Source organism: Narcine bancroftii, chromosome 3, assembly GCF_036971445.1.
Source record: "Narcine bancroftii isolate sNarBan1 chromosome 3, sNarBan1.hap1, whole genome shotgun sequence".
Taxonomy (NCBI): domain Eukaryota; kingdom Metazoa; phylum Chordata; class Chondrichthyes; order Torpediniformes; family Narcinidae; genus Narcine; species Narcine bancroftii.
This window is the reverse complement of record NC_091471.1, coordinates 241,172,174-241,196,475: the sequence shown is the minus strand read 5'-3', so window position 1 is coordinate 241,196,475 and position 24,302 is coordinate 241,172,174. Positions and strand designations below refer to the sequence as shown.

Here is a 24,302-nt window from a genome sequence, read left to right as displayed (position 1 = left end):
TCAGGCGGTTCCGTTGAATTGTGGCTAGTATCTGATGTCCTCTTGAGCCCCGAACCCTAGGGCCACCGATCTCCGAAGGCTGTTTGGAGCCTGATATTAAAGTGTCAAGCAGCTCACGTTGTTGGTAACTGGTGCTCCCCTTCACGGGGTGATGAAAAGTGACCAAGCTGGGGGGGGATTGTTTCTTGTGATTTAACTGTGTGTTGCAGCTTGTCTGCTAACATTAGCATATGTATCATTGAACTTGTGAGTTGCAGCCTGTCTGTGTACATTAGCATATGTATTAACTCTCTCTCTCTCTGTTACATGTACAATCCTGACTACCATTCTGTCTGTCTTTGTCCCACCATGTCTTTTGTACTATCGCTTCAAAACTCCTGTCTTTAATACCTGTGTAGGCTAAGATACAAATTAGATGTACTCCACTAAAGCTGTTCAGTTCCCCTGGTCCGTATTGGAATCCCTTGTTAACCCATATCCCACTATGACTATACATTAAATCTATGCCCTGTCTACATTCTAAAGGAGCACAATTGTAACCTCTGCTGCCCCTATTCCAGGGGGACTTAAAACATTAACGAACAATATTCCAAAAAATGAGTAAAACAACAATGAAAGTAAAACCCATTGAAAGCAGCAATAAAATATAACAATAACTGAATAAACAACAATAAATGTAAAGCTCATTGAAAACAGCAATAAAATACAACAATAACTGAATAAACCACAATAAATGTAAAGCTCATTGAAAACAGCAATAAAATACAACAATAACTGAATAAACCATTAAAGAAACGAAAAAAAATGTTAAATTACGGCACTTTGTAACAATCTGACTTTCCTTTGTGTTAGTGTAAAAATTGTAAAATGAAACACAAACCATATTTGCATGGGTTTTGAATATGTTAGACCTTATTAAAATGCAGTTGGAGCTGCTTGTCTGTATGGGGCACAACCCTCCAATTTGTTAGAGTGAGTACATAACAGACATTGCAGCACAAGAGCCCCTGCAAGAGAACTTGAAACATATTCAACCTTTAGTTCTGCCTTAAGTAAAATGCCTTGTGCCACAGCTCACAGGAGCTGGCCTTATTTAAAACAGTCTGTAAAACAGGCACCAAAAAAAGTTAAAAGATGTTCTTATGAAGATTGCACACACAATAATTTAAGTACAGGCTAGTTTCTATTATATTCCACTTAAAAGTTCTGCTGCATGAATCCTGGAGCTTGTGGAGTCATTATTGAATCAAGAAATATTGGTGCCATGCCAATCTCATTCTAACATGCCAATTTCTCCAGTCCTTAAGTCAAGATGTACTGAATAGCATCTGGTACAAGATTTGTGAGTTATTAATGATATTATTATTCTTATGCACCCAATTGTTCTGAACTATGCCACCAATTTAAATCATATTCCACCTATTGCAGTACTCACACAGCACCATAGACCAGTTCGCAGGTTTATTTCTCCATTAAGCTGAATCCAGTTGCGCAGGGTTTACCTCCGTGATTATTTACAATGTAACTTCCGCACTACCGGATTTAAATATAAACCTGATGAATGGGGGAAAGTTATCATGAATTAAATAACAGCGGCAATACAGAGAAATTGTGCTGAGGCATTAATTTCACTCCAGAGGAAAATGCACCAGAGAAATGAATGATTAAACTTAAAGGAATCCCCATAGGAATCCCCAGAGGTATCTTTATTCTCCAGAGGTGGGTGATCTTTAAACTCACGGACCTTGACTGCTGAATGTGTAGAAGAAATGTATTAAATGTGTTGATAGGGCTCCATACCTCTAACTCACATTTAAATACAATTTATTTCATAAATTGGAATTAACTGGTAGTTAAATTCGCTAATTCTACAGTATTGAAAAACGATCATTTATGACGTTTAATTTTTAGCATGAATTTTAATCAATATTGGTCAGTGACTGAAGTGGGAAGTCGTGATTTATGAAATTATCTCTGGTCTCTACTCTCCCACTCCCTGCACTTCTCCCAAAATTCAGGAGCTGGCACACAGTCCCTGCCTTTTTTTTTTCATGTTACTCATCTACTATTCCTTTAACTGCTTGCATCAAAATGTTAGCCTTTGCTTTCTGCTTATCCTCAGATGTCTGGACAAATGCTTTTTGTGTGATCTGTAGAAGCTGGGTTATTCCCTGCTCATGCCAATTTTCTGTCTTTTGTAATTTTCTCTTAATGTCTGGGGCTGAGTTGGTAACAAAACCTGTTAGTACCAATTGTTCCCCTGCTGGGGATTCTATGTCGAGACCCCCATATTGTATATATATTTGGTCCCAAAAATTGGTCTAACTGTTCGGCACATCCCTGGGGATCTTCTATCAGGGAGGTCAGTTCTTTCTTAAAGTTACGCACTTCAGTACTGGTCAGGGGCACATTTACGAAACCGAGACCCTCTCCCATGGGAACTTCCCGCAGTGGTCTCATCCAATTGGTTTCTGGCTTATTAGGTCTGGGTTCCTGCTCCCTGGGAAATGAATCAAAGGGTTCTGCCCTTTCTTCCTGAAGAGTCTCACGCTGTTCTGAATTAAAGTTACCTCTCTCTCCTGCCAACAGAGGTGGTAATCGAGTGCTTTGTGAGCAAGTTATCATACCACTCCTGCTCTCTTCTCTCTTCTCTAGTGGTGGGGGAGGTGGGGAAGGTGCAGAAGGGTAGGTCATAGGAGGGGAAGGAAAGATAGGAGCTGGCATAGGAGGAACATAGGGTGGAGGGAGGGAATGTAACACATCCCAACCCTGTGATTCAGGGACAAGAGGTTCCTCCTCTCTCTTATCCCTGGATTCTTTCTCATTCAAAACCAGCTGTTCAATGGATCCCTTGAGCCAGCAGGCTGCATATTCCCTGCTCTCAACATTGTCTTTCTGGTTTTGATAGAGCCATAGGTTCAAAGCTTTACACATCCATTCATCCTCGGATCCGAATTTTGGCCAGTACACGGAGCTCCCTTTAACCGGGTATTTAACCCATTCATTACAACAATACCTGACCATCGTCAGTTTGTCTTTACCGCGGGTCTTTCCTGTGCCCCACTCAGATAACATCAACCCAAGCGGGCTGTACGTAGCTATCTGGTGGTCACGTCCTGTGTCAGGACTCTCATCTCTACTGCCCGCTATTCCCATGCTTAGGAACAAGTAAAATACTCTTACCGAGTTCTGGCAGTACTGCTCTAGCGCGCGTCCTTCCGCCGTTTGTTCTCAATGCCTCTTCTCGGATATCACTCGCTTCTTCCACTGACCAGCCACCCGTCGCCCGTGAGTCCAGCTGAATCAGCCGGGGTGCACCTACTCTCGTCGTCGGGGCACTCTGTCAGTGGAGGGAGTGTGATCCCGGACGAGCCCCCATTTGTTAGGAATTAAAGTACCTTTAAAGAAATTGCTCGAGACAAAAATTGAGAACAAAGAACATTTATTACTACAACAATGCAAAGTTGGGTGCTTCCCCTTACCCTGGGAATACACACACATACTGGGGCTCACCCAACTTTTATACAGTCAATTTCAGTATCAGAATGCCCTCCCCCTTACATTCTTCTGCCCCCTGGATGGGTTTGGCATAGGTAATTCTTCCTGCCTACGTGCAGTTTCAGTACACTTGGAGGACCAGGGGGTATCCTGCGGGTGCCCCATCATGTCATTGTCCTTATTCACACCTTCCTGATTCTCTGGGCTACAGTCTCTTAATATGCAGAGTTGACTCATTCTATCTAGGGTTGGCTAATTTCATATGTATAAATCTGTGTATGGTTAGCTAATTAGAAATGTATGACTTGGTACTTCTGTCCAGGGCTAGGAGACCCTTATCTGATCCAGACTACCTCAACTTCCTACATTCTATTGTACCTTACCATTCCTTATCTTAGTCCTATGGTCTTGTCACAAAGGATAGAAGATTCTTATGTTAATCGTGCTGACTCTGCTTTCCTGCATCCTAAGCCCCAAGCTTATCCTGTTTGAACTGGTTACAGCCATTTTACTGATGAACTTTAGTTTCTTCCATGTTCATAATTTTAGATCAATTTTCCCATCTCTCACAGGTGCTTCCCCTTACCCTGGGAATACACACACATACTGGGGCTCACCCAACTTTTATACAGTCAATTTCAGTATCAGAATGCCCTCCCCCTTACATTCTTCTGCCCCCTGGATGGGTTTGGCATAGGTAATTCTTCCTGCCTACGTGCAGTTTCAGTACACTTGAAGGACCAGGGGGTATCCTGTGGGTGCCCCATCATGTCATTGTCCTTATTCACACCTTCCTGATTCTCTGGGCTACAGTCTCTTAATATGCAGAGTTGACTCATTCTATCTAGGGTTGGCTAATTTCATATGTATAAATCTGTGTATGGTTAGCTAATTAGAAATGTATGACTTGGTACTTCTGTCCAGGGCTAGGAGACCCTTATCTGATCCAGACTACCTCAACTTCCTACATTCTATTGTACCTTACCATTCCTTATCTTAGTCCTATGGTCTTGTCACAAAGGATAGAAGATTCTTATGTTAATCGTGCTGACTCTGCTTTCCTGCATCCTAAGCCCCAAACTTATCCTGTTTGAACTGGTTTCAGCCATTTTACTGATGAACTTTAGTTTCTTCCATGTTCATAATTTTAGGTCAATTTTCCCATCTCTCACATAAGTAATACATTCCAGTTGAGAATTCACAAAGCGTAGCTAAAAGAAAAGTGAGGATCGTGAGAGATGAGTAAAACTAATATGAAAATATGTGTAATAAATAAAGCCAGTATGAATAGGATAAGGGTAGATAATAGAATGTAGGAAGTAAAGTTAGTCTGAATAAGGTAAGGGTCTTCTAGCCTTAGACAGAGTCAGCAAGTTCCGCATATAAGAGTTAGTAGCCCTGAGGGTTGGGAAGGTGTGAATAAGGGACAAAGGCATGTGAATAAGGACAATGACATGATGGGACACCAACAGGATACCCCCTGGTCCTCCAAGTTCACAGAAACAGCACGTAGGCAGACAGGATTGCCTAATGCCAAACTTATCCAGGAGGCAGAAGAATTTTATGGGGGGGGGGGGGAACTTCTATACTGAAATCAACTGTATAAAAGTTGGGTGAGCCCCAGTGTGTGTGTATGTATTCCCAGGGTAAGGGGAAGCACCCAACTTTGCACTGTTGTATAATAAATGTTCTTTGTTCTCAATTTTTGTCTCGAGGAAATTCTGTGAAGGTGCTTCTGTTTCTCACATTTTTGTGATTATTATAGTTTTAGTTTCTCTTTTTCACTCCTTCTGTTCTCAAATGCTTGTTAGGTCTCGTAAGTGACAGGCTGCGACCAAAGGGTGGAATGTAATGGAGGATTTAGACCAGCTTATGCAAGAAGGGATGCAGTTGCATCAGTAGACATAATCTAATTTATACTGTGTTTCTCTTATTTCGTGAAACATTAGGCAGCCAGCCCTCTCCTTTTGTATGAACCACAAGGGCTTTGACCAGGCTCTCACAATCTGTCTTCCAAATGGGGTTTTCCACAAGCTTTCTACCTTGACCTGTTCCAGTTTGACTGTAAAACTGCAGAACTGATCTCTCTCTCTCTCGCTCTCTCGCTCTCTCTCTCTCACAGAGAGAAAGACTGCTTTACTCTCTCTGCTTGCAAAACCACATGACCACTCCAGACAGCCTGTGGCTCTGAAGAGTTCTTTCATCTGTTGCCTCTTTGTAAACAACAATCCATTAGTGACATCTCTTGGGGACTCTCCAAGGTTTTACAAAGGCTCTTGGCACCAGCCTGTCTAGCATGAGCAGAGCTCCAGTATTTTAAAATAAGATCTTTTTAAAGTGTTTGTATGCGACCTACACTAAAAAACCTGCCCCAATTGATCTCCCAAAAACAAATCTATAATCTGTCACAGGCACCTCTCACTGATGGCTCCTGCCCTCCAGAGTGCTTCCAGTGGGAGAGTGGGCTGGGACACGACTGCTTGCAGGTCAGGTGGTCCCACTCTCAGCCTGTTACCTGCTCACAGTTTTATCATTTAGGAAATTACAAGATGGATCAACAGGACAACATGCAAGGAAGACTCACAGTTGGGTGTCCAACATTGGGTGATGGACAAGTCACTTCCCCAAGTGCAAGATGGTGACCAGGGTGATGGGCCATCACTTGTGGCATTGATTCTGCTGTTCGTGGGCAGTCAGAGCCTGTGATAGACCTGGCTACCTTCTGCAGCCTCCTGAGAAAGTAGGGGAGTTGGTCTGCCTTATTCACGGTTTCCTCGATGTGCAGACTCCGGGAGAGGTCTTTTGAGATATGGACTCTGAGGAACCTGAAAGTTTCTCTCCACCTCTCCACGTCCGTCCCATCAATGCAGACAGGTGCGTGTCCATAAACTCAGAAATAGGCTTCTCAGTCTTGGTGATGTTTAGAGCAAGATTGTTGTTCTGGTGCCACCCAACCAGATTCTTGTTCTCAGATTTCAGATTTATTGTCCGAATGCATACATGACATCACTTACAACCCTGAGATTCTTTTTCCTGCGGGCCAGGCAGAATGACCACTTATTGGTAGTAAATAAAAACTGTGCGCAATGGACACATGAAAGCAAATAAAGAAATATAAACAAACTCACTGTACAATACAATTAAATGTAAGAGTCCCTGATTGAGTTTGTCAATGAGGAGTCTGATGGTAGAGGGGTAGCAGCTGTTCCTGATCCTGGTGGTGTGAGTCTTGTGGCACCAATACCTCTTTCTTTTTTTAAAAAAATATGGAACGTTTCACGAATTTGCTTGTCATCCTTGCACAGGGGCCATACTAAGAAGTCAAGGATCCAGTTAAAGAGTCCCAGGTCCTATAGCTTGGACATGAGTTTTGTTGGTACGATGGTTTTAAACACTTAGCTGTTGTTGCCTGATGTAGGAGGTCTTATGGTCTGGGTGATCTAACTCAGAGTGGAGGGCCCACGAGATGGCTTCTCCTACTGCTCTGTTGTGATGCAAGGGCAACCGGATTGGGTCCTTCCTGAGATAAGAGTTAATTTGCTCCATCTCCAACCTCTCAAAGCAGACATCAGTTCCACCGGCCAATAGTTGTTGAGGCTTGTCACCTTCTCTTGTTGGTCACCAGAATGATGGAAGCCCTTTGAAGCAGGTAGAGATCTCTGACCACTGTCACGAAAGGTAAAAAATGTCTGCAAATTTCCAACTGGTTGGTCTGCGCAGGTTTAAGGACACAGCTGGGTACCCCTTCTGGGCTGAACTCTCTCTGACGATTCCCCTCCTGAAGGACTTGTTCACATCAGCCTCATCTACAATCTCAGAGTACTGGAAGTTGTGTGGTTCATGAGAGTTTTTGATTGTTTTTAAATTTAATTTTTAATTCTTAAAAAAAATTTAGACATACAGCATGGTAACAGGTCATTTCATCCTATGAGCCTGTGCCGCCCAATCACACCCAATTAACCTACAACCCTCTGTACGTTTCGAATGGTGGGAGGAAACCGGAGCCCCCGGAGGAAACTCGTACAGACATGGGGAGAAGGTATAAACTCCTTACAGGAAGTACAAGATTCAAACCTGTTTTTTCTTTCACAGAAGGAATTGAGCTCATCCGGGAGAGATGATAAAGGATGTCAGATATCTGTCTGACTCTTCAGCTTGGTTCAAAATCGCCTCTTTGTGTTGGTGGTGGCCATTTGGAGGTTAGTCCTGGACTCCTGTATTTTTCCGAATCTCCTACCCTAAGCTCTGGTCTTCAGTAGTTTTCAGATCTGTTGCTTCATCCATAGCTTCTGATTTGGATCAACATCATGGCCCATCCCTTCATGAGCGAAGATGGACATAGTGCCTTGTAGCTCTTCTGCCCTCACAGAACTTTTTGTAGTTGTTGCCACATTGTGATGTGCCACTGTGAATCATGGAACACCATGCAGTGCGATTTTTTGCGAGGCCCTCCCAGTCAGTATGGTTGACATGGAATGACTGGAGATCATCCTTGATTGCGTCTTTGTAGCGAAGACGTGGGTGGCCAACAGGGTGGGGAGCATCTGGTAACCCACAACAAAAGACATCTTTGGGCAATCGGCCGTCTTCCATATGGACAATGTGGCCAGCCCATCGCAGGCAGCGAGCGTGGATAATTGAGTAGAGGTCCGTACTTCCAGTCTTCTCCAGGACTTGGATGTTTGTGACTCTGTCGTGCCATGAGTAGCGAAGGATGGATCTGAGGCAGTGGAAAAGGAATATGTTCTTGCTTTCTGTAGGTGACCCAGGATTCCCAGCCGTAGCACGCAGGCCTCGTAGACTTGGATCTTCAACTTAGTGGAGAGGTGCCACCTGGATACACCTGGATAATCTCAACATGAATACACTCATCCACTTCACATCAGGGTGTGTCCACAAAATTGATTCCCATGAATCTGCCATATGAGGGGGAGAGAGAGAAAGAGAGAGAGAGAGATTATGAGAAAAGTCCTTTATTTTTCAGTAAATGCACAAAAGTGTCAAGAGTGCCTGCCTGATTTTTTTATGAAGGGCTCAATAAACATTGGTACTAATATCGTTACCTCCTGTGCATGCTGCGGGACCTGCTGAATTTCCCCCTACTGCAGGGGGCAACCTCTGTACTTGCAGGAGTGTAAGGGGTCAGGACAACACCTGGCTGGCTGCCAATCAGTCGGCCTGAATGGATCAAGCCCCACCCAGTCGGGTGTCAATCACCCTCTGGGATATAAGCCTGTGCCGGCCTCCCGAGGCCTCACACTGAGTTGCTGCAGCCATAGCCAGCCTGGCTCTGTGGAAGTCTTTGTGGATTAAAGCCTGTTGTACAGTCTTTACCTTGTGTGTGTCTGATTCTGTCCAACAGTGCACCACAATTTAATCCACAAAATTTTCCCGCGGCTGCCATGGAAAAACTCCTGAGTGCAGGGAACCTCAAGGTCGACCCACACCACCCGGAAGCCCAGACAAACTTAAAGATCTGGCAGCATACGGTCGAAGCAATAATCGAGGCACACAAAGGAGACATCCTGGACTCCGATCAGAAGAGGTTGGTCCTACTCCAGTCAAAGCTGGGTCCCTGCGCCTTCCAGGTAACCAAAGGCTGCTCGATGTACAAGAGCGCAATGGACACTCTTGAGAACTTGTACAAGACCCTCATGAATGTGGTCTGTGCAAGGTACCTCCTCAACACCAGAGCCCAGCAACCCGGGGAGACAGCTGAGTCTCACCTGGGACATTTGCAACAGTTGGCCCGACCGTGTCTGGCTGAATCCAGGGTAGGTGTAGAGGAGGTCAAGAGGCTGATCTGGGATGGCTTCGTCCGAGGGCTATGCTCGAGGGTCATCCGGCAGAAGCTGCTGGAAGACAACATCTATGCCCTAACCAGGGCTGTGGAAGTGGTCCAAATCCTGGAAGCAGCAGGCCTGCATGTTGAAGCCTTCGATTCCAGGTTCCCCCTATGGCCCTCTCACACTGCAGCTGCATTCCTAGGCCGAGCTGGGGAGGAGAATGTCACTGCGGCAGGCGCCCGGCGCCCCTGTAAGTACTGTGAGTCCTGATGTGGGTCAGATCGACGATCACACCAAAACTGCCCAGTTAGGAACCAGTATTGTTCCTGATGTGGCAAGAAAGGCCACTTTGCAAAAGTGTGCCTCTCTAAACCTGCCGGCAGCTCAACGGCCCTCTATGACCTCCTTACCTCCCCCACAGACCCCCCACGTGAGTGTGCCGGGCAGCGCCATTGTCCCCGCGATGTCTTCCGCCTTCCCCGACTTCGACCGTGCAACATCTGGCCCCACCAGCAACCGTCGCAGCGTGTGCCCCAAGCATCTGCACCAACCCTTGCCCTCACCACACGCTGTCACTGCCACCGGCCGTGATGATGTCACTTCCCCTGGCACAGCGGACACGGCTGGGGAAGGAAGCCAGCCATGCAGTAGCTCCCTACGTGCCACCGCCATCTTGGGCCAGGCAGCGCCCAACATGGAGGGCCCCCGATGACGTTGAGAACGACGTGGTCAACATGGGCAATGTCCAGGCTGCCCTATCGACGCTCCCCATGCCTCCGGGTGCCATCAGCTGCCAAACGCTGCACCCAGCGACCGACGGCAATGTGGTTAACATGGACAATGACCAAGCTGCCCTACTGACACTCCCCATGCCTCCGGAGGCCTTTGGCTATTGCATGGTGCACCTCGCGACCGATGTCGACGTGGTCAACACAGGTGATGACCAGGCCACCCTATCGACGCACCCCATCCCTCCGGATAGCGATGACTCTGACTCCGAGATGGTCCTGGCCACCACCACGCTGACCAGGGACATTCCCCACGATCTCGGGTCCTCAATGATAGATGTGCAAGTCAACAGCCAGGTAACAAAGTGCCTGTTGGACAGTAGCAGCACCGAGAGCTTCATCCACCTGAGTGTGGCCTACTCTCTAAGGTTAAAGGTCCACCCCACCATCTGCTCATTTGCCCTCGCCACAAAGGATAAGACTGTAGGTACCCTCGGGTGCTGCTCAGTCGATATAACGGTGGGAGGAGAGACTTACACAGAATTCAGGCTCCTGGTCATGCCCAAACTCTGCGCACCATTCCTCCTGGGCCTGGATTTCCAGTGCCACCTGCAGAGTGTCACCCTTGCCTTCGGGGGGCCCCAACTTCCACTCACATTGCACAACACGCCAACCTACCAGCCCCAGCCAACCTGCGGCCACTCCACACTGCGCATCACCCTGCCGGCACTCTTTCTACATCTTGCGCTAGACTGCAAGCCGATCGCCGCCAGAAGTAGGCACTATTGCGCTGCAGACAGGGACTTCATCAAGGCAGAGGTGTGGCAACTCCTGGTGGAAGGCGTTATAGAGCCCAGTAACAGCCCTTGGAGAGCCCAAGTCCTGGTGGTCAAAGGGGGAAGTAAGACGAGGATGGTCGTGGATTACAGCCAGACCATTAATTGGTATACCCAGCTGGATGCCTACCCCCTGCCAAGGATCGCCGACATGGTCAATGAGATTGCCCGCTATCGGGTTTTCTCCATGATTGACCTGAAGTCGGCGTATCACCAAATCCCTATCCACCCGAAGGATAAGCCCTACACTGCCTTTGAGGCGGACGGATGCCTGTACGAATTCCGCTGGGTTCCTTTTGGGGTCATGAACGGGGTCTCTGTCTTCCAGTGGGACACCGGCACAAGCTGAAGGTGATGTTCCCATATCTGGATGACGTCACTATCTGCGGCCGGGACCAGCAGGACCATGATGCTAACCTGGAAAAATTCCTCCAGACGGCCGCGGAGCTGAACCTCACTTACAACAAGGAGAAGTGTGTGTTTAGCACCACACAGCTTGCCATCCTGGGGTACATCGTGGCCCATAGAGTCGTCGGCCCAGATCCGGAAAGAATGCACCCATTAATGGAGTTACCACTTCCCTCACCCCCCCACGCTAAAAGCTTTCTGCAGATTCCTGGGCCTGTTCTCTTATTATTCACAGTGGGTCCCTCACTTCTTGGACAAGGTCCACCCACTGGCCCAAGCCACAACTTTTCCCCTCCCACCTGAGGCACAGGCAGCCTTCACCCACATCAGGCAAGACATCGCAGATGCCATGATGCAGGCTGTGGATGAGGACTCCCCCTTCCAGGTGGAGAGCGATGCCTCCGAGGTGGCCCTCACTGCTACCCTCAACCAAGGGGGAGCCCCGTCGCCTTCTTCTCCAGGACCCTCCACGGCTCCGAGCTAGGGCACTCCTCCATTGAAAAGGAGGCCCAAGCGATTGTGGAAGCAGTCCGCCACTGGCGCCACTAGCTCCACTACCTGGCCGGCAGGAGATTCACACTCCTCACGGACTAGCGGGCCATGGCGTTCATGTTTAACTCTACCCACAAGAGCAAGATAAAGAACGACAAGATTCTGTGCTGGAGAGTCGAGCTGGCAACCTACAGCTACGACATCCAGTACTGGCCCGGGAAGTTTAACGACTCCCCTGATGCCCTCTCTTGCATCTGCGCGTCTCTGCATGACAACAGGTTGAAGGCATTGCATGCGTCCTTCTGCCATCCAGGTGTCACCCGGTTGTACCATTTTGTTAATCTGCCGTATACCATCAGGGACGTCAGGAACATGACCGAGGCCTGTCGGGTCTGTGCGGAGTGTAAACCCATTTCTTCCTCCCCCACCCCCCGACCCTCGTAAAGGCTACTCGGCCTTTCGAGTGTCTCGGCGAGGACTTCAAAGGGCCCCTGCCCTCCACGAACTGAAACGTCTTCTTCCTCATGGCAGTGGACGAGTACTCACGCTTCCCTTTCGCCATTCCTTGTCCGGACACCTCCACGGCCACCGTCATCAGGGCCTTATGGCAGATTTTTACCATGTTTGGCTACAGCGACTGGGGGTCTAGTTTCATGAGCAACGAGCTGTGCCAGTACCTGACAGTGAGGGGCATCGCAACCAGTCGCACGACAAGCTATAACCCAAGAGGCAACGTGCAAGTGGAACACGAGAATGGGGTGGTCTGGAAGGCAGTCTTCCTGGCTCTCAGGTCAAAAGTGTGGGCCATTGAATACTGGCAGGACGCCCTGCCTGAGGCGCTCCATGCCATTTGTTAACTGCTGTGCACAGCTACCAACGAGACCCCTCACGAACGCCTGTTCTCATTCCCCAGGTGGTCGGTGACTGGAATGTCACTCTCAGCATGGCTCACATCCCCGGAACCAGTGCTTCTGCGTAAGCATGTAAGGACACACAAGGCCGAAGCCCTAGTCGAGCAGGTTTTCCTTCTTCATGAAAACTATAATTACGCTTACATTAGGTTCAGCAGTGGCAGGGAGGACACCGTCTCAACCAGGGACCTGGCACAACCAAGAGCACCCACCACACCATGCCACCCTCCAACCCAGGACAACGCTGACCGGGCATACATCCCCGTCCCCAAGCAGCTATGGGGCACGCAGGGCCTCCTTGACCACCAGGGGCCCGCATCAGCCTTAGGAGACGAACCTGCCCCCTCCACCCACCCAATACGACCCACATACATCGACCCCACCCCCTCTGGCCACCCATCCACACGGTACTACACCAGCCACACACACCCCTTCTGGCAGCCCCCCCCCCACCTCCCCTCTGACCAGTGACCAGGAGCCAGTCCTACGACGGTCACAGAAACCCCAGTGGCCGCTGAATCATCTCAACCTGTAAATATTATATGTACATAGTAGGTGCGATTCCTTGTTACTGCCCCCCACCCCCCCGGGACAATTTTAAAGAAGTGGGTGAATGTGGTGGTACACCACCAGCCTACAGCAGGGGGCAACCTCTGTACTTGCAGGAGTGTAAGGGGACAGGACAACACCTGGCCGACTGTCAATCAGTCAGCCTGAAGGGATCAAGCCCCACCCGGTCGGGTGTCAATCACCCTCCGGACCAAAGAATCCAGAGATCTTTCTCCTAAGTAACATAAAAAACAAAGAATTTGGAATTGATTTGGAGGATGCACAAAAAAGATTTGTTAAGATAGCCCTAGCCGTAGCAAAAAAATGTATTATGTCAACCTGGAAATTGGAAGATAATTTGAAAATACAACACTGGTATATAGAAATGAATAAATGTATTCCATTAGAAAAAATAACATATAGTTTAAGAAATAATATTGAAATATTCGAACAAATATGGGAGCCTTACATTAAATACAATAGCGAAAACCTACCGGGGACAAACATTACCTAAGTTAACATAACATAACATAACAATTACAGCACGGAAACAGGCCATTAGGCCCTTCTAGTCCGCACCGAACCAAACACCCCTTTCTAGTCCCACCTCCCTGCACAATGCCCATAACCCTCCATCTTCTTCTCATCCATATACCTGTCCAACCTTTTCTTAAATAATACAATTGACTCCGCCGCCACTATTTCTCCCGGAAGCTCATTCCACACGGCTACCACTCTCTGAGTAAAGAAGTTCCCCCTCATGTTACCTCTAAACCTCTGCCCCTTAATTCTTAACTCATGTCCTCTTGTTTTAATCTTTCCTCCTCTTAACGGAAATAGTCTATCCACATCCACTCTGTCTATCCCTTTCATAATCTTAAATACTTCTATCAAATCCCCTCTCAACCTTCTACGCTCCAAAGAATAAAGACCTAATCTGTCCAATCTCTCCCTATACTCTAGATGCTTAAACCCAGGTAACATTCTGGTAAACCTTCTCTGCACTCTCTCCACTCTGTTTATATCCTTCCTATAATTAGGCGACCAGAACTGCACACAGAACTCCAAATTAGGCCGCACCAACGTCTTATACAATCTCAACATCACCTCCCAATATTATATTGATAAAGGCCAGCATACTAAAAGCCTTCTTCACCACCCTATTCACGTGAGTTTCTACCTTCAGGGAACGATGTACCGTCACTCCTAAATCTTTCTGCTCTTCTGTATTCCTCAATGCTCTCCCATTTACCACGTATGTCCTATTCTGATTCTTCTTACCAAAATGAAGCACCTCACATTTATCAGCATTAAATTCCATCTGCCATTTTTCAGCCCACTTTTCTAAGCAGCCCAAATCCCTCTGCAATCCTTGAAAACCTTCTTCATTATCCACTATTCCACCTATCTTAGTATCGTCTGCATATTTACTAATCCAATTCACCACCCCATCATCTAGATCATTAATGTATATAACGAACAACAATGGGCCCAATACAGATCCTTGAGGCATACCACTGGTCACCGGCCTCCAACCTGACAGACAATTATCCACTACCACTCTCTGGCCTCTCCCTTTCAGCCAATGTTCAATCCATTTGACTATCTCAAAATTTATACCTAAAGACTGCACCTTCCTAACTAACCTTCCATGTGGTACCTTATCGAAGGCCTTACTGAAGTCCATATAGACAACATCCACTGTGCTACCCTCATCCACATTCCTAGTCACCTCTTCAAAAAATTCAATCAGATTGGTCAAACATGACCTTCCTCCCACAAATCCATGTTGAGTGCTCCTGATCAGACCCTGTCTATCCAGATGTTTATAAGTACTATCTCTAAGAATTTTCTCCATTAATTTACCTACCACAGACGTCAAACTTACAGGCCGATAGTTGCCAGGCTTCCTCCTTGAACCCTTTTTAGATAACGGAACCACATGCGCAATGCGCCAATCCTCTGGCACTATCCCCATATCTAATGACATTTGGAAAATTACCGCCAGAGCCTCTGCTATTTCCTCCTTCACTTCTCTCAATGTCCTGGGGAAGATCCCGTCTGGTCCCGGAGACTTATCCACCTTTATATTCTTCAAAAGCCTTAAAACTACACCTTTTGTAATCTCTATATTCCCCATATTTACCCAATTTGCTTTTTTTATCTCACATCTCCCAATATCCTTCTCCTTAGTGAATACCGAAGAAAAGAAACTGTTCAATATCTCCCCCATTTCTCTAGGCTCCACACACAGTTTTCCGCTCTGATTTTCTAAGGGACCAATTTTGTCTCTAGCTTTCCTCTTACCATTAACATATTTGTAGAACTCTTTTGGATTAGTTTTCACCCTGCTTGCCATAGTTTTCTCATACCTTCTTTTAGCTTTCCTAATTCCTCTCTTAAGATTCCTCTTACATTCAATGTATCTTTCAAACATCTCCTTAACTCCATGCTTCTTATATCTAATGTACGCCTCCCTTTTTCTTCGAACCAAGTTTCTAATATTCCTTGAAAACCACGGCTCTCTCAAACCTTTTGCCCCTCCTTTTAACCTAACAGGAACATAAAGCTTTTGCACTCTCAAAATCTGATCTTTAAAAGACTTCCATCTCTCTACTACATCCTGCCCATAAAACAAATTGTCCCAATGCACACCCTGCAAGTCCTTTCGCATCTCCTCAAATCTAGCTTTTCCCCAATCAAAAACTTCAATCCTTGGCCCTGATTTCTCTCTTTCCATAATGACATTGAAGCTGATGGCATTATGATCACTGGACCCGAAGTGCTCGCCAACACTAACCTCCGTCACTTGACCCATCCCATTTGCCAACAGTAGATCTAACACTGCTCCTTCTCTGGTCGGCACCTCTACATATTGTTGTAAAAAACTATCTTGCATACATTTCACAAACTCTAACCCATCCAGTCCTTTCACAGAATGTGTTTCCCAATCTATATGTGGAAAATTAAAATCTCCCATAATTACAACCCTGTGCTTATCACAAATATCTACTATCTCCCTACAGATTTGCTCCTCTCGGTCTCGGTCCCCTCCGGGTGGTCTATAATACACCCCTACAAGTGTAACCTCTCCTTTCCTACTCCTCAGTTCCACCCAAATAGCCTCCGTGGATGTGCCCTCTAATCTATCCTTCCTAGGCACCGCTGTAATATTTTCCCTGACAAGTTGATGGAAGGAGAAGGAAAGAAAAGAATGGACTCAGTAGAATTTCTGGTGTATTTTTGTTGAATGACAACATTGTCTGACTGGTTTAATGCAACCTAGATTGTATACCTAAAATGGATGAGAGGGGGGTGGTGGGGGGTGGCCTGGGAGGAGGGAGGGGGGGGAGAAAAAGTCACTGTATATGTGTGAAAAAGAAAAAGTGTATATCATGGCTAATGTGATTTATGGTGTGAAAAATAAAAAATTTAAAAAAAAAAATCACCCTCCGGGATATAAGCCTGTTCCGGCCTCCCGACGCCTCACACTGAGTTGCTGCAGCCATAGCCAGCCTGGCTCTGTGGAAGTCTTTGTGGATTAAAGCCTGTTGTTCAGTCTTTACCTTGTGTGTGTCTGATTCTGGCTACCAGCGCACCACACCCGCACTTTGGTGTGTTTACTACAATCCACGGCGTCTGCATGAAGTTTGATTTTAGTGTGCGGATGAGAGGTGATCTTATTAAAAAGTAAAATATTCTGAAGAGGGTTTGACAGGGTAGATGTTGGGAAGAATGTTTCCTTTGGCTGAGGCATCCAAAACCAGAGGGTTCAGAACAAAGTTGAACGGCCATTAGGAGAGAAATAAGGAGCATTCTCTTCATGCAGAGAATGCAGGGGAGTCATTTTTGGAACTCTGCACCCAGGAAGATTGTGAAGGTTCAGCCAGCAGTTCCATTGAAAACCAAGATTGATAGGGGGATAAGTCAGGAAAACGTTGGCAAGATGACGAGAAACTGAGAGCAGGTGCGGCACGGTTAGCATAGGGATTAGCGCAATGCTGTTATAGTGCCAGCGATTGAGACCGGGGTTCAAATCCTGTGCTGTCTGTAAGGAGTTTGTACATTATCCTTGTGTCTGAGTGGGTTTTCCCCAGGGGCTTTAGTTTCCTCCCAACATTCAAAAACATACTGGCTTTTGCAGGTCAATTAAGTGTAATTGGTAAAGTGGCCATTTCCAAATTTCCAAAACAGAGAACATGCAGGGTCAGTGTGAAAAGCTCTCAGCTGGGGAGGGGAAGAGAATGGGGGTAAATGCGGCATCCCAGGGTCCATAGGCTGTGCACGGCCATGTTACTTCTTGAGCGTACGCACTGGGGCTGGCTGGTGCATGGGCAGTGGATTGGAATATCGAAGCCACTATCATCACCAGTGTCAATTACCCCCTCCCTCCGACAGAAGTAGCACTAGTGTCCAATCCACTGCCCATGCATTAGTGCATACATGCAAGAAGAAACATGGCTTCCGGACCCCGGGATGAGCCCAGCAACTCCACCTTTCTACTGGATGGTGGAGTCACTACCTTCTATGACTGACCTCAGCATACAAGGCTGGAGCTCCCAGGAGGTGCGATGACCGGTATAGTCATGGATCATTTGGCTACCTCGCCCCGCAGTAGCAAGCCTACACCAGGATCATTCACGGACATTTGTCTTGAGACTTATGAGGCAAGGTTTGCAGAGCTAGTACTTTTCTCTTTGAATTTTATTTAAATTTAAATTTAGATGTACAGCAAGATAACAGGCTATTTCGGCCTAATTTACACCCAATTAGCCTGCACCCCTGGAGGGTGGGAGGAAACCGGAGCCACCAGAGAAAACCCACGCAGACACAAGGAGAACCTACAAACTCCTTGCAGACAGTGTGGGATTCGAAACCCCGGTCCCGATCGCTGGTGCTGAAAAGCCGGTGCTAACCGCTAGGCCAACTGTGCTGCTTTGGAGTGAAGAAGGGAGAGAACTTAATAGAGGTCTACAAGATTCTGAATATTAAAAAATTTTAAAACCACAATTACATCGAATTCTAATAAAATTCATACACAGAAAAATATGAGGATAATTTATAACAAACCACCCCCCCAACCTCCCTCTCCCTCCCCATTAATTCCCACCCTCCTTCCCCTACAACTACCCACTAAAAAAGATAGAAAAGGAGATCATCAATTATATATAATTCAACTTTTCAACTGTCAAACCAAGAATTATCACCGGAATTGATGAGGGCTCAAACCTTCAGACCAACAATTTTCAAATATGGGCCCAATACTTTCAAAAAGAAATGGTATTTATCCCGTAAATTGTATGTTATCTTTTCAAGAGGGATGCAAGATTTCTTTTCAGTCTTTGCATTCCCAACACCAAATCGGATTTCCACATGATAGCTAAACATTTCTTAGCTACAGCTAAACCTAAATGTAAAATTTCAATTTGATATATAGTCAATTTTAAACTGATCATTTTAATATCTCCTAATAAAAGCAACATTGGGTCAAACATAAGTTTAACTTTTAATATTTTTTTCCAAAAATAATTCAATTTGTATCCAGGAAGCTTTAACTTTAGGACAGATCCAAATCGAATGAATAAAAGAACCTTTACCACATCTACAACATAAATCTGAAAACATTAGGTTAAATCTTTTTAATTTTTCATGGTTAAATATAATTGATGCAAAAAATTATATTGTACTAATCTGTACCTTACATTAATAACCTTAGTTATATTATCTTTACAGAGAATCCTCCAATCATTTTCATCTTTCTTTCTTTTCAAATCAGTTTCCCATTTCAATCTTGATTTATGAATATTTGGGTTTAAGCGCTTAACTTTGTAATAATTCATACATCTCAGAAATAAATTTATTTATATCTCCTTTAGTAAGTAGTGGCTCTAAAGCATATTGTTGAGGTAATTTTAAACGATAACCTAATAAGACAAGATGATGGAATTAAAGTTAATAGTGAGGAATTTAAGATTAGTATGTTTGCCGATGATGTTTTAATTTATAAAACAGATCCTTAAATTCATTGTGTTCATTAAATGAGAAATTAAAGGATTATGGAGAAATACCTGGTTATAAAATTAATTGGGACAAAAGTGAAGTTATGCCATTAGTTGAGGAGGATTATGATCGATGTAAACAAATTTAAATGGACACAAAATCCAATTAGGTATTAAAATTGATAAAAATTTAGATAGTCTGTAGATTAAATTATTTCGGTCTACAAGATTCTGAGAGGCAGCAAACACCTTTGTTCCCAGGGTGGGAGTGGCAAAGATCAGGGGACATCTGTACAAAGTGAAGGGAGGGAAGTTTAGGGGACATGTCAGGGGTATATTTTTTTTTGCACTGAGAGTTGTGGTGGCTTGGATTGCCTTGGAAGTATGGTGGTGGAGACTGGAACAATAGGGCCATTTAAGAAACTCTTAAGACAGGCAGATGGATGGAAAAAAAATAGAAGGTTACAGGAGTTTAGATTTTTTTGGGAGGTCAGCACAACATCAAGGGCTGAGCTGTAATGTTTTCCTTCACCAGCAATCAGAATAAATATTCAGCTCCTTGTATTGAACCTGTGGTAGTCCTAAAGAAATTATGCCTAAACCCTAGCACATTGTTTTCTCCGATGAGTTGGAAGTTGCCTGCTTTAATTTGAAGCAGCTTCCTCAGGCACTTCATTCACAGCTGGCACAACCAGCTCCAGTTGATCGCACCACCCATCCATGTGAAAGCTCCTGAACAATCAGTAGCCTCTCCCAAAACCGTCTGCTTAAAATTCACCTCCTTCCACCTGTATGCAACTAATAGTTGGGCAGTGTTGAAATGAGACCCTTTAGTCCCTGTCGGAATGAAGCAGAAGGTGAAAACTTTCCCCTCAGGCCTGCCATGGTTTGGTCTGTAAGGCATTTGCACAATCTCCCCGTGACCTGTGTGGGTTTTCCCTGGGTGATCTGGTTTCCTCCCAGCCTCCAAAAACATGTGGGGTTGGTAAGTCAGTTGGGTGTAAATGGGCGGCACGGGTTACAATGGCTGAAATTGGCTTTCCCGTGCTATATCGTTTACAAGAAATGCTCAGTAAGATGGTTTTACAACAGCCCCAATTTCTCCAGTAACCCTATTCACTTTGATTAATATTTTTAAAAACTTTTCATCTGTCAGAGAGAGGATTCCAAAGATCCCTCCTCAATGACCAACCAGCCTTTTATCTTGAGACTACGTCTAGATGCACCGCCTGTCAAATCCAGTTCAAGAGATTACATTTCATTGTTTAATAGGTGGAGGTTCAGATTTATATTTATTACTATCTTGTGTACCAAGATATTCAAGTTTCAAGATTAAAATGTAAATATTACACAAAATTTCCTAAGGCAGACAAAGATTCACCATCAGTAGAAATTGCCCAGCACCCCTTACATCCAGAGAAAGAGAAGCAAAAGAGGGCTCCCTCCACTTCCCGAGTCACTGAATGTCCGTGGCTTCAGTGCTCCCAGACACTCTGCAGTCACACAGCCTTCAGTCCGAACCATTTGCATCTCAAGTTCCAGATGTGCATCTCTGACACGATCAGGAAGCCCCTTCTCGCAGTCCGTACCTGATACCCCTTCAGCCAATTTTGAGCTAGACTCCAGCAGTCCGCAGACTGATGTGAGTCCCTTGACCACAGTCACCAACAGCCCATGTGTTCTTCAGCCTCAGGGCCCCTTACTGGGCTGCCACTTTGGTCACTGTCCTGTGGGTCGTCTCCTCTGCTTCTCCTTCTCAAAGATAGGGTGTGTCTCCCTGTTATTTGGAGCCCTGCACCAGTCCTCTGCTTCCCTGAAGTCTGCAACCCCTTGTGGCCACTGGCGATCATAAGCGGTGCCATTCTGGGCCAAGCCCCATCATCACGGTATTTTAAAATAAACACCATTGGCTCCTTTCACAGGCTGTTAAAAGCTTGTACAGTCAAACTGGGTGGGTGGACCCCACGGGGCAGCACTGAGACTTGGCTCCCCACTCTCCATAGGTCCATATCAGTAGCAGTGCTGCCATTTTTATTTCTGCATAATATCGCATAAAGCTTACGTTTGTGTACCATCTGAGGCTGGCAACGAATCACCACTCTCCAGCATTATCTTGCAAAGAAAGAGGAAGGAGGTAAAAACAGGAAGAAGCTGTCTTCAGCGACCCTGGGTGGTTGAAGGTCATGCTGCCTGCTTCAAAAAGTAGCTGCTTCTGTCACTCCAGCCACTGCTAATGAGGTCCCCACATTTTGTCACACGAGTCTGCTTGTGCTGGAGAACTGGAACAGTGCATTATACAAAAGTGCTGGAGGAACTCAGCAGGTCATGCAGCATCCATGGATAACCTGACAAGAAGCAACGCTTTGGCTGAGAATCTGCAGTAGTCATTTCTGTATCTGGTGCTCCTGATGGGGCCTCCTCTAAATCGATGAGGCAGAATGCTGATCGGGAGATCACTTAATTGAGCACCTTTGCTCGGTCCGCTGTAATAGCAAAGACCTTCCAGTGGCCAACCCCTTCAATTCCACATCTCAATGCTGCACTGACATGTCTGTCCATGGTCTCATGTACTGCCAGGTTGAGACCAGCTGCAATGACACCTTATATAGCTGGAGGCCATTACATCCTGCAAGGCAAAGCCTGACTTCATAAATGGGTGTTATACTTCACATCCTAATGAGCTGAGCACCTTCTAGACTTGCTTTGAAATGGGGAAATTCAACTGTACCAATTAGAATCCCTGCAGAAGCTGGTGATCATGTGATATCTATCTCAGAGATCATCGTCGGAACATCTTTCAAGAGGGTGAATCCTCACAAGGCATTAGACCCTGATGGCATAAAGTCTGTGCTAACCAACTAGCTGGAGTGTTTGCAGACATTTTCAATCTCTCCCTGCTGCAGTCGGAGGTTGCCACCTGCTTCAAAAGGTCAACAATCATAAAGGTACCTGAGAGGAACAGTGTGAGCTCCCAACCTCCCAGTTTGACTGTTGTCAGCTCCGTACAGGCTTTGAAGGAGCCATTAAAGGAGCTGATGGTAGTTTTATTTAAAATCCTGCAACCAGGGGAGGGAGTCTGGACCCAAGATAGCAGTGCCTAGGGTCGCAGCAGTCATAAAGGGTTCCAGACTCCAGGGAAGTGGCGAACTGGTGCAGGACACTAGAAAACCACTAGGAGACCACTCCCCACACCCGTCTGAGAAGGAGAAGCAGAAAAGACCACCCATTGGACGGTGACCGTGATGGCAGACCAGTGAGGGGCTCTGGATCTGAAGGACCCACACAGGTGGTGGGCTACTGGTGACCCGTGGCGAGGAACCCTTTGGAGGATCCAGGCTGCTGGAGTCTGCACTCAAGGAACTCGCGCCAGGCTGCGGACTGCTGAAGACTGGCTCGAAACTGGCTGAAGTGGTACCAGGTTTCAGAACCAGGATGCAAAGGGTTCCTAATGGCCTCAGAGGTTCGTATCTGGAGCTTATACTTGGGAGATAAATTGGTAAAATTAGAGTAGGTTACATACATACACACACTTAAAAACAGATCTTATTTGAAATATAGTAACTATGGAGAATGCTGTGCACATTTCACAAGTAGGTGCTAATTGAAATGCTATCATTAAAGCAACAAGCAGGAGATGCTCTGGCTTTTAAAAGCTCTTTGCAAGGGTTTTGACAGTGCACAGAAAGGTCACTCCTGGGTTTTTGTTTACCTAAAGACAACAGCTTGACCAAGAAGACTAACTCCTATTGTTTGCTGGAGAAGGTCAGGGTTTTGCAAGTGAGAGAATCACATGGGCTTTCTGGCAGTTGGAGAGAGTGAGAGACTGAACAGACAGCTGAAACAAGCAGGAGAAGCTGGTTGGAACTGAAACAAACTCCAGAGCAGCAAATGGCTGGAAGTGCTATCTGTTTGATGTTTCTCTTGGAAATAGAGAAACAGAAAGGAACTCTGTAATAGCATGAAAGAAAGAGGTTATCATCTGGAGAACCCTGATGTCAGCAAGACAGTGAGGTGACTAATGGCGGTACCTCAGTTGTGGAAATCCTGGAACAACAAATCTCTCTCTGCAAACCCTACAAGAACCTTCCTGAGCGGTAACCATTTACCTTTTGAGCACCAAAGCCTGGTGAACTTTATACATGTTAAATTCTGTGCATAGTACAAGAATTGCCTGCAACCAGAGAACTTGGAAGAATGAGGACTGAGATTGAACTGTGAACTGAAGAACTTTTCTTACATTTACACACACATTACCTACATAGAATTAGAAGTTAAGTTGGGTTTAGTTAAGTTAATAGAGATAAGTTAAAGTTTGGTTCTGTTTTCATGTTTAAAGATAATTAAAAACAACTTTTGTTTAAGTAACTACTTGTCGGAGAATGTCTATTGCTGCTGGATTTTGGGGTTCTTTGGGCTCATATCAATTACATGACAATAAATTGAATCTTGAATCAAGGACCATCATCCAATAGCACTAACATCTACTGTGTTTAAATGTTTTGAGAGATTGGTCATGGCCAGAATTAACTCGTACCTAAGAAAAGACCTGGACCCACTGCAATTTGCCTACCGTCAGAATCGCTCCACAGCAGATGCAGTATCACTGGCTCTCCACTCAGCTCTGGATCACCTAGACAACAGCAATATCTACCTCAGGCTGCTTTTCATCAATAATAGCTCAGCTTTCAACACGATTATTCCCTCAGAGCTGGTCAGCAAGCTTCAAAATCTGGGCCTCTGTACCTCCCTCAGCAACTGGATCCTTGACTTCCTCATCAGAAGACCACGGTCAGTGCGGATCGGTAACAACATCTCCTCCTCCTCACTGACAATCAACACAGGTGCACCTCAGGATGTGTACTTAGCCCTCTGACTGTGTGGCTAGGTACAATTCAAATGCCGTCTACAAATTTACCATTGGCGCCACAATTGTCAGCAGAATCATAGATGACAACGAGGAAGTGTGCAGGAGGGAACTAGATCAGATCTTTGAATGGTGTCATGCCAACAACCTTGCATTCAACGTTAGCAAAGTTACGGAATTGAATGTAGACTTCAGGAGGGGGAAATCAGGAGAACACGAACCAGTCCTTAT

At 45.8% G+C, this 24,302-nt stretch overlaps 1 pseudogene; it reads right to left on the bottom strand.

The window, feature by feature from the left end:
- Positions 1 to 6,758: 6,758 nt before the first annotated feature.
- On the bottom strand, positions 6,759 to 6,816 carry LOC138759719 (U6 spliceosomal RNA; annotated as a pseudogene).
- Between the last annotated feature and the right edge of the window lie 17,486 nt (positions 6,817 to 24,302).